We start from the raw sequence: 12,064 nt of genomic DNA on the forward strand, positions 1-12,064 counted from the left end.
TTAAAAATATGGATTATCAAATATAGTCACCTTTGCAAGATATTCATAAAGAAGTATTAAATTTTCCCAAATTTACTCACACATCCAGTAATTGTTCTCTACATCCTAATTGGAAAATTATGCTCCTACTGCTATGCTTCCTACAGTATACTCCTTCCCCATATGAAGGACTCAAATCAGAAATGACCCTCCCCGTTCCCTTCCCCTAAAAGAACTATAGTATATTGACATGAGACTATATACAGAGGGACTATGTTTGCACTCATAGAAGAGACAAATATGGAAGACCCAGATTGTAAATGCAATATGCACAGAGCTTTCCAACTTTTCCTCTTGAAATAATTGTGGCAGAGCATGCTTGATAGTTGAATTCAGGCTCCATATATTCTTGGTGGCTTAGACAATCTAATTCAAGGCTTCCAAATGGTGCTGTTTGACGTAAACCATCTCGCTCATACTTGGCTATCATCTACACTATTCCTACATTTTCAACCACATTTAAAGACAATCATTTCAGAACACGCTCAGAATAATCAAGATAGGAAATATAAAAACTTAGAAGCTATTATTCAGAAAATATTATACAGCATGAGTAGATACGCTGATTTAAATATTTAAATGTGCACCCCACCCTTCTTTTCACACTGTGCAAAGAACTATTACACCAAGCATGGATTTCTGTCCCAGAAGACAGTACATCGAAAAAATCATTTTCTCAGATACTCCAATATCCTACTGAAACTTACACCCAGTTTGAAGCTAGATTGTAAGAGGCTATGGAGTGATTTGTCATGACAATGCAGCTAAAATACTTCATCAATTTGCAGAAGAGATTGCCAATGAGGACTGTAAATGAGCTTTAGCCTCAAAGCTTCATACTTATCTACTTACATGCAAGCATGCCAAAATATAGGATCTACCACTCACACTTTGGCACTCATGGCAGAGACTGTATCCCAGCTTCTTGACCATAAGGCCGATATGGTCAAATGTGTTAATTGTGACATTCAAGAACACACTCGCCAACTCTGACACAAGCCTATAAAGGCTGCACCTCCCTCAGCTACACATACCATCACTATACTAGGCTCAAATTTACCCAAATCTGTACTCATGTTGCATGAAAGGTTTTCACTGGGCAAAAGACTGTAGGTCTAGATTTCATAAGGATTGCACAGCCCTGCTCCAGAGGAATGGAGAATTAGCCCTTCCCCAGGATTATGCATAAACTCAAGGGACAGGATCAAACCGTGTCTTGCTATCACATGCACAGTTGAACCAGCTACATCTGGTACAAACCAAACAAACATCTCTGCCATAATAAGTACAAGTAACTCATTAAATCCATCCTGACATTAAATCCATCCTGCAAAGAATCACCAAGTGCAACATTAGATTTACCAGCAACTTCCTGCATTTATTTATTGTGAGGGGGGCCAGTTTTAATTCACAATGGAATCTATGGGCCACTGGTAAAGGGACCATGGGATTAGTTATTGGAAAATCAAACTCAATTACTAAAGGACTTACTGTAACTTCTACTATAATAAATAGTAATTGTCATCAAGAAATATATCGAACCTGGTGATTTGATTGCTCAGATTTTACTCTTTTCCCACTATCAACTCATCTTTTGCTCTCTACCCCTCACACAAGTCTGATAAATATCTCAGCTGGGAAATTTATTTTTCTCAGGATATTACTGCTCATATACCTACTTGCACTATTAAATTAAATGGAAAATATTTACTGTACTTATGGATACAAGAGTTGCTGTCACTATAGGCAGTAACTCATCTTTGCCATTTTCTTGGCTGTCTAGACCTGTCTTCACAGCTGTGATAGGCTTAGGCTCCCTTTAATCTGTATTGCAGAGTGCTGTATCATTTTCATATATTGGCCCAGATGTGAAAACAGGCACTATTACATCATTCATTGCACCCACCTCCTGTCAATTTTTAGGTAAAGACTCTATGAAGAAGTAAGGCACTGATCTAGTTACCTCTCCCACTCAGAAGACTTTATAGTGTCTCACCCACTTAACAAGAAGAAGACTAAGATTGAAGGCAAAAAAAAAAACAAAGATTTTAGTAAGAATTTACAGGATTGTACACTTCTAGTTGAGTATTTAATAAAACAAAGTAATTCTGAAATTGAATATGAGTCAGATTTATAACGGGGGCCATTGGCACTTCTCTGCCTATTTCTGCACTGCCTATTCAATGGAAGAATACAGATCTGAAATGGGTTCCTCAATATCTGCCAACACATGAGAAGTTAAAGATCTTTTTGACATTATTAGACGAGCAGCTACTATTAGGTCACTTCAAACCTTCATGTTATCCCATGGAATGCTCCTATAGCTGTAATTCCAAAAAGATCAGGGAACTGGAAATAACACAAAAATTGAAAGCTGTAAATGCTTGCATATTGCCAATGGGGGTATTATGACCTGGTCTCCCCAGAGTTACTGTAATTGCATGACACTGATCTATGTTGTTATTGATCTTAAAGACTATTTTTTAAATATCCCATGCTCTCTTCAGGATTGACATTTGTTTTGCATTTTTTTCTGTTTTTTTTTTTTTTTTTTTTTTGTTTTGTTTTGTTTTTGTACCAGAGATTGAACTCAAAACCTCATGCTTATCAGGCAAGTGCATAAGCCACTGAGCTAAATCTCCGGTGCCCCTGTTTTGCATTTTCAGTACCTTACATTAATTTTCATGAGCCAACCAAACATTGTCAATAGGCTGGGACACCACAAGGAATGGTAAATAGTGCCACATTGTGCCAATTATTTGTAGCACAAGCTTTGAAAAGATGTAGTACTCAATTATCTCAAGCTTATAGTATCCAGTAGGTGGATGACATCTTACTTCCTATGTCTTCTAAATGTAACTTATTAATTTTATTTGAAGAAATCAAGAGACTTATTTGCTTTTGCCTTTGACTAGTACCTATCAAAGTACAAATGATAACTCCTTACAGTTATTTGTACTCTTGCTACTGAGAGGATAATCAAACTATAAAAGACTCAGATAAGGATAGATAATTTACAAACTTTTAAAAAGCGTTTTCCAAAAATTGTTAGGAGACATTAATTGGCTTAGGCACAAATTAGGCATAGCAACCTGTCAGTTATAAAATTTATATAATATTCTCCAAGGTGATAAATATTTAAATTCTCCCCCAGCAACTCACCAAAGTAACCAGACAAGAACTGAAATTAGTTGAAAACTCTCTGCATTCTAGGCAATTATTTGGAGTTGATATTACTCAATCTCAATATCTTTATCTTTTTGTGTTACAGACACATCATTCTCCCACAGGAATGTTAAGACAGTGGTTTAATATGATTATTTATCCTGTGGAATGGCTATTCTTGCCAAATCAACTAATAAAATCTCTCCAGTTATATGTACAACAAATAGCAAAAATAATGATTATGGGAAGAAATAGAGTATGTAGGTTGCTTGGACCTGATCCAGCTGTCATTGTAGTACCACTAGAAGCTCAATAGAGACAGACATTGCTTCAAACTGCCATATTCTGGCAGGTAACATTTACTCAGTTCTTAAAGACAATAGATAATCGCTACCCTAGTTAAATTCTTTTGCAATTTTTCCATTGCACTTCTGTTATTCTCCCAAATGTCACTCACTTTAAGCCACTGACAGAGGCTCCTACTAACTTTGCAAAGGGGGATTCAACATACTGCTCAGAAATCAAGGCTATTCTGTGTGTTTTAGAGTAATTCACAGATCAGTCTCTTAATATATTAAGTAACTCTTCTTATGCAGTATATCTGACCCAAAAGATTAAAGCTGCATCTCTTTATTCTATCATTGAGCCAACTTTATAACAACTATTTTAAAAACTACAGACAGTTAACAAAACTGCCTCATTATTTATTGATCATATTATGGTCCATTCTAACCTTCCTGATCCATTATCATGGGAAAATCATAAGGTGGATGCTCTTGTCAGCCTAATTTCCATTTTTGAGAAAGCAAGGCAATCCCATGAGTTTTTTCATCAAAATTCTAGAACTCTGAAAAGGAATTTAAAATTACTACAACTCAAGCTAGACAGAGAGTGATGTCATGTCCTTCCCCCTACTCATTCCAAGGCCTGTTCCTCAACAGGGATAAAATCCTAGAGGTCTTAGAAGTCATCATTTATAATGAATGGATATTATCCTTTTAGCCTCTTTTAACATAATTAAGTATATTCATGTCACTATAGATACCTTCTTACATATCATCCATGCCACCTGTCTTTCAGGTAAATGAAGTGAACATATCAAAGAGCATTTTGTTGTGTGTCAGCATCTGCTGCATTAGGAATGCCACAGAAAATAAAAACTGATAATGGTCCTGCTTATATTAGCAGACATTTTCAGAGTTTTCTTGATAACTAGAATATAAAGCATATTGTAGAGTTCCCTTATAATCCCCAAGGTCAGGCAATAATTGAGAACATTCATCTTAAATTTATCAACAAGCTAAACAAAAGGAAAGAGGAATACAAGGTCAGAACTCTCTTCAAATTTGTTTAAATTTTAGTTCACATGTTGCAAAATTTCTGAATCCTGCTTCTAATTCAGATTTTCCACCAGCCATGTTACATCAGGCACAAGAATCACCCACTCTCAGAGATCTTTAGCCCCTGTAGTTTGGAGGGACCTCCAAACAGGTGTTTGGAAAGGTATGGCATCACTATAAATTGGGGAAGAGGATCTGCATATATTATCACAGGAGATAGAAAAACATAGATTCTGTCCCAGTGCATTTGCCCATGGACTGGCCAGCTTGACAGAGTTATCTTAAGCATAACTCTCAAAAACATAGTGACACCAATCCACTGGTTCACACCTCCTAGCACCTAAGCATCAGGAATCCCTATCTTACCAGATATAAGAGAACTCCCTGTCATACATCAGAACTATATTTTGATCAGAATTCAAACCACCTGTGCAAAACATTGAAGCCTATACCAAGAATGCAAACAATGAATCTCAAAGCATATTGTCTACTGCCCAGGGACATCATATTTTTCACCTAATTAACAAGCTGAATTTTTTTTTTTTTTGCAATGCGTGCTTTCCTACATGCTGCAGTGTTCACCACCTAGACATGTTTAAAATTGCCTTTAACAATCTATCTCATTAGCAGGAACAGTTACATATGACTATTGAAACAACTGTTTTTGCCATCAAATATGACTAAAAATATTGCCATCAAATATCCTAAAAATATTGCTGTCAAAACAACAGTGAGTAACCTGTATAGCTGGAAATTTCAATCAGACCATCAGCTTGGAGCCCACATAAAATTACTATACTTCTTTTAACTCTTATTACAAGAGATCACAGTTAATAGACTTACAAAAATATGCTCATTAGTCTAGTTATACTTAAAGATATGAAAACTGTGAGTCATCATTATTCAAATTGGCCAAATATATTTGTGTGTACTCTGATTTTATAAGCTGTTTTGTGTGTCTTTGTTTTGTCTGTCTATTCTCTAAACAGCTATTATAATTGAGCTCAAAAAATCTTTTTCCTTTTTTATTTATTTTAAATTTTGTGAGGGACCTTTCAGGCTTAGGGGAACTATTGGACAGGATTCCACTTGATGAATAAGGAAGCAGCTGGCTGGAGAAATTTCTCCAGATCTTGTTCGTTAATAGGGAGCTCCAGTAATCTCTCTAGCCTTATGGAAGCAATCCAATAAATTTTCTTTAAAATATATTATTGCGATATGCTCATATTGGTCATTGTTAAAAGATTAAATTTTGGGACTGGGGATTTAGCTCAGCGGCATAAGTGCCTGCCTTGCAAGTGCACAGTCGTGAGTTCACAGTCGTGAGTCTCTGGTACTGGTAAAAAAAAAAAAAAGATTAAATTTTCTAGACAATAAGATTCTTACTTAAGGATGCATTGATACAAAGGTTTTCATGTAACTATGATAATTAATCATTTCCAACCTAATCATGTGTTAAATGTATTCATTTCTCAAAATGAACAGGTCTCTAAAACTTTAAATCTTTGATTATTTATGTTAATAGGATTTTGTTTTGTATACAGACTTATACCAATACAAAAATCTTATGAGATTCTCATTCCACTAAAGGTCAGTAAATCAGATAAAACTTCTTACATATTACAAGTGATAATTGACTAAAATGTATTTTATGTCAAAATGGAAATTCAGATTATTGCAAAAATGTTATAATTGTTATAATACAATAATAGGTATAGTTTTGATTTCCGATTTTCTGTGTAAAACATGAAACTGTTAACATTCTATGGATAGTTCAATGCTATGACATCCATGGTTGATGGCTGATGAAAAATAATGGTTCTAGTTTATGTTCTAAATATTATCTGATATACATATAAGTAGTAATGTTTAGTTTACAGCCTTATTACATAGTAATATCATTTTTTTTCTTTTGGGTGTTCAATAACTGAAATTTGGAGACCAGAACCTAGGGAGACTGACAGGCTAAGATGAAAGCCATTATTTTGGCCCTAGCCTTCTAAAGTCAATGAGAACTCAGGACATGAGAACCTCTGCTGCAACATCCTATATTTGGAGAGTCCCGGATCTTCTGATAAAGGAGATTATGGGGCCATAGAGGAGAGTGATCATCAGAGTAGTTTTCCTAAGCAGTTTCACCAGAAGATAACAGTCTCACAAGCTTTCATGAGAAGCAATTTGGCCAAGCAATGACCATGAGTTATCCAAATGGTTGACAATGAGTGATGCAGTAAGACATGCTATGTGTGGTTCTAAGGTAATTCCTAAGGACATTTAACCAACTTTAACCAATGAAGTTGAATTTTATTAATACAGGTCTCACTTTATCTTGGTCTTAAACACCCAGTAGAAAAGTACTTACAAAAGATGAATATCATATAGGCTGTTTTAATTGCTTCAAGTATAAAAACACAAAGGAGGATATGTAGGTGACTACAAATTCACAGTGACTGGTTTTGTGTATTTCCCTATGGTATAAAAGGAAGAATTGGAATTATTGGTGTCACCCTTCTGAGAGTTCCCATTGATTCTTCTAAGCATAAGATAATTTATATCTTCTTAAATCATCTTGGAATTATACTCATAGACAAGATACTTCAAAGCATAAGATCATCTACTCCTTCTTAAATCATCACAGGATTATACTCTGGGTCAAGTTACTTCTAAATTTAAAATTATCTACGCCCTCTAGAGTCGGAGTCTTTGTATGAATTATAATGCTTTGCTAGCCACACCTATCACTGTATACAGCTTATAAATGGTGGTGCTTTTGTAGTGAATAGGTAGGATCCAGAAACATTGTTTTCCCAGTCATTGTTGGAATGTGATACATGTCTCTGATTTTTAATTTTTATTTTTGACACATGCTGGAGACTGACAATCAGGACTCCTGGCTGTGTTCCTGATAAAATCTGTTAGATAAAAGTAACAAATCACCTACAAAGGAAAGTCCATCACAATAGCAACACATTTCTCAACCCAAACCTTTAAGTCAGCAACGCTCAGCTTTACTCCTTGTTGTTATCCTCATAAAAGCATTAAAATCATATATATTGTGGGGTATATATATATATATATATATAGCCACATCTGGTAATAGCATAATCTTGGAAACAGCCCAAATAAGCATCAAATGATGAATGGATAACAAAAGGTGTGGATTTTCTTTAATACAGTGGTGTAATACTCAGCCTGAAAGAAAGAAAAACTTGAGACATTTCTGCTTAAATGAATGCAGTTTCATAGCATACTCAACTGCAATAAATCAGTCATGTGTGTATAAATATTATATGGTTTCCCTGGTGAGAGGAAGCAAAAGTGAACATAGGTCCAAAATGTAGATTACATTTTGTGAAACAGTAAGAAAATATTCAAACGGGAAGGAGAACTAGAAAGAGTAGAGCAGCATAGCGAGGGAAAAAATGAAAAAAGAAGCAAAAACAGAAACAAAGCATTTGTAATTGACAAAAGGAAGATGTGATTGAATTGAATTAAGATCAAAAGCAGAATCAAGGTATACCACGTACAGGCACAAGTTTCCCATGATGACTGCATGCATTATGTTTATCTGTGATGTATATCAATAAATAATAATTTTATAAAATAAGTACTTTATTCTGAGCTCTCTGACCTTTAAATTCTGTGTTGAACAGTCTGTGTAAGTTTTTTTAATTGCCTTTCTATGTGATCTTTTGTTTTTCTTTGAAAGTTTTTAAGATGCTTTATTCTTGGACCTTTGTCTTCTTAATTTCAATGTATCATGTGTAGCTTTCTTTTTCATTGTAGTTGGCTGATTTTCTGTGCACCTCATTTACTTGTATGTTGTAATCTTTTCAATAATCTGGGAAGTTTTCTGTGATCATTTATGCCAACAAATATATATATATATATATATATATATATATATATTCCTTCTTCTAGTTTCTCTCCAACTCCATTTATCCTTAAGTTGATCTTCTTAGTATCATCCATTAGCAGTTGAATGAATTTTTCTTGTTTTCTTATCCTTTAGTAGACTTCTTTGAGCAATTCAGTGTAATTTATCATTCTGTCCTCAATTTCAGAAAACTTATCTTCATGTTAGTCATTTTGGAATTGTATGAATCTTACAGAATTTTTAAGTCTTGTATTTCTGCCTGATACCTTTTAATGGATTCTATAATTTTGGTAAATTGTTCACTCATGTTTTGAAATATTTTAGTGAGATTTTCCACTCTATGCCCAAGCCCACATTAATCATTTTGTTTAATTTATTTCATGAACATTTGCTCATGTTCCCCTTTACCTTATCAAGTTTCTTTAATTCTTGTTTAATCAGTTGAAAACCCTTTATTAACTTCAATTTTCTTTCTTCTCCAATGGAGTTCTCTTTATCATCTGTGAAAAAGTTGGGATAAATTGAGGGTCATTTGTTGCTTTGTTTTTCCATGTTTCTGAGTAGGTAGAGATATTTATTGTTTTCTTTTTCACTCTTTTTTTGATGATGAGGACTGAGGTCAATTATGATGGTGGAGACTGTGATCTATCTAAAGATCATTATAGTAAGATACTGCTTTCTTGTGATATGTTTTCAGCTTTATTTGTTGAGACAGTATTTACTTCTGCAGCTATATAAGTGATTTGGACTTTGCCACTATATTTTGGGGAGATCATTATTTCTGTTTAAAACAACATCAATATATGCAATCACATATAGCTTATAAGTTAGCAATCTTATATTTACATTTTCAACATTTATTGATACTCTGCAGGCTATATTAAACTTTATTCTGAAATGTAGAAGGAAAAATGAAAAGAAGAGATTTAGGGATGAGTATAAAAGGAATGTAACTCACTTGGAAGAAAGAATGTTAGGAGGAATAATGATAGGTGACAAAATAGATATGGGATCATTTTCTGCTCAAAGACTTTTAGTCAGATTGAAGGTTACTACTGAGAGTTTTAAGAAGCTATTGTGGGAGGCCAAGACAAGATATAGCAGGAGGTGTATTTTGGGAATGAGAAAACCTGTGCGATTGTCAGAACCTGTTGACAAATTGTTGAATCTATAAAGTATAAAAGAAGCAAGGGAAGACAAGTGTCTAAGTAAGATAAAAAATAGCAAAGAAATAAAACAGAGAGGACAGAGTCTTAGTACATGTGAAGACAGGAATGACAGAGAGGGCAGAATATGTTGAAGTAAACATTTTAAGAAAAGAATAAAGTAAGTGAATACAACAAGCAAAACTATGAAAATGTTATTGTAGCAGAAGTGAATCACTAGATAAGGAAATGAAAGAAGCATAACATGAATGCCAACTAATTCAAAGCAATACACACACACACACACATGCACGCACACACACACACACACACACACACACACACACACACGTATCCATCCAGTGGTAACTCAGATAAAATACTCCAATTAGAGAATGTACATGCAGTTTACATATGCCCACTTTTCATAAAAGCCTGTACCCATCTGGCTTTGATTGAAGTCTGATTGCAAGCAAATGAACCACTTTCACTACTGTTCCCTTCACTCAAAAGCCCAAAAAACAGCCTTATGAATACTCTCCATTAACCCTCAATCAGAATCTGATGCTATCAGTGAATATGGTTTAGGAACTCTCCTCCCAACACACAGGCATGGTTGTGGAATTTTGAGAGGATTCATTTCAGGACAGTGGAGTTGCAGGTGTACATAACTTGTGCTCCACTGTGGGTCCTTGGGATTTCAGAAAGCATGTTTACATACCCACACATGGTCTAAAGAGGAAGGTGTGCTGGCATGTAACTGAGGTAATTGAGATTTACTGTGAAGCAGGGCTCTGAAGGCAGATCCACAGACCCTGTTCACCCATTTATTCTCTCTCTCTGTAAGTGTGCTGGGAATGTTCATGTCCTTGTTGAATATCAGTAAAGATATCACATAGCTGCAAAAATCTCATGTTTGCAGGAGAGATGATAAGGATAAAGGGTATGTGATGCGTTCTACCTAGCTGTCCAAGCCCCAAAGACTCATGAATTATTCATTCCCTCCCATAAGTTATTTTGAACTTCCTATAATGGCTGTTTCCAGAAGGGTGGGGCCAAAGCAATATGGTGGTTTCTTTTTACCCTTCCTGTGATCCAATTCAAAGTTATGATCTACATATGTCTTGTTTTTCCAATTAATTTTCTTTTTTTTATAAATTTAAGAGAAAAAGACATAGGAATGAACAACAAAAAGCAGAAGAGATGAACAAACAACAACATTAAACCAAAACTAATAACAGTATAGTTGTTTGAAACAAAATGATAAGGATTTGACAATGATTGTGATATTGTATAAGGCTACCTTCAAAAGAGTTGCCTTGGTTACCAGATATAGACATGAAAAATTGACCTAATCATATGAGAATTAAGTTCTTTTTTCCCAGAACTAGTAACATCAGTAGTAGATCATCTTAGCCATTTTATGTATTTTTATACAAATTTATAACTTTCTTCATTTTGTATCCTTATTTCCTCTTTCCCCTATCCCAGTTACTTTTCCTCTTTGAGCAGTTTCTTATGCTTACACAATATTTATTTTAGATTTTGGATCATAGTTGCTCTTTAAGTTTCTTACACTAAGACTCCAGTATTTACACATGTGAGTTTGATTTATTTCACTTACTATTGTGATCTTAAGTCACATCCACTTACCTACAAAAGCCCCTATGTGATCCTCCTTTATAGCTGAGTACTACTCCATTTTTTAAAATGCCACATCTTTTTATCCGTTCCTCAATTGACGTGCACTTGGGTTGTTTCCAATATTTGACTATTACACAATGTGTTGCTATAAACATGGGGGCATATATATCACTTTGGTAATGATGTTTTAATTCTCCTTGGAAAATGCCTAGAAGGGGGAAAGCAAAATGAAAGCAGTCCTCAGAGGCAAATATATAATGCTGAATTCCCATATCATGAAAATAAAGCAAACACAAATAAAACACCTAATGCTGCACCTCAAGCTTCTAGAAAAAGAACAAGTCAAGTCCAAAGCCGAAATAGGAAGGAAATTATAAAGATCAGAGCACAAGTTAACGAAATTGAGATTAAGAAAATGATAAAAAATAATGAATCAAAGAGTTGATTCTCTGAAAAAATAAATAAAATTGATACAGTCATAGCCAATTTTATCTAAAAAAGGAAAGAAAAAAACTCAATTACATGCAAGATGAATGTAAAAAGGTGAAATTACTAGAGACCCTGTAGAAATACAGAAGATCATCAATACCATCTCAAAAACCCTTACTCTCATAGTTTGATAACACAGGAGAAATGGACAGATTTCTAGAAGCATAGGAATTATCAAAGCTGGATCAAGAAGACATAAAATAGCTGAATTACCCAATTTCAGTTAATGACACTGAAAATATAATTAGAACCTTACCAATAAAGAAAAGCCCAGGTCCTGATGAATTCACTGCTGAATTCTACAAGAAATTTTTGAAAGAGTTAGTTTCAACATTCTTCAAACTCTTCAATGGAATAGAAAAGAA

General features: G+C 34.5%; 1 protein-coding gene across 2 annotated transcripts in view; it reads right to left on the reverse strand.

The window, feature by feature from the left end:
- The window catches only part of Pcdh11x (protocadherin 11 X-linked), a 195,221-nt gene that overhangs the window by 77,338 nt on the left and 105,819 nt on the right, over positions 1-12,064 (reverse strand). For both annotated transcript variants that reach the window (XM_003471041.5, XM_023565585.2), the window contains exons 2-4: positions 11,956-11,998; positions 11,220-11,418; positions 8,830-8,921 (exon numbers count right to left, since the gene is read on the reverse strand). The gene's annotated coding sequence lies outside the window, so the exon portion shown is untranslated. The remainder of the gene's footprint in view (positions 1-8,829; positions 8,922-11,219; positions 11,419-11,955; positions 11,999-12,064) is intronic.

The sequence above is a fragment of the Cavia porcellus genome, unplaced genomic scaffold (genome assembly GCF_034190915.1).
Source record: "Cavia porcellus strain 051 isolate PalLab524CR breed Dunkin Hartley unplaced genomic scaffold, mCavPor4.1 scaffold_3, whole genome shotgun sequence".
Classification (NCBI taxonomy): domain Eukaryota; kingdom Metazoa; phylum Chordata; class Mammalia; order Rodentia; family Caviidae; genus Cavia; species Cavia porcellus.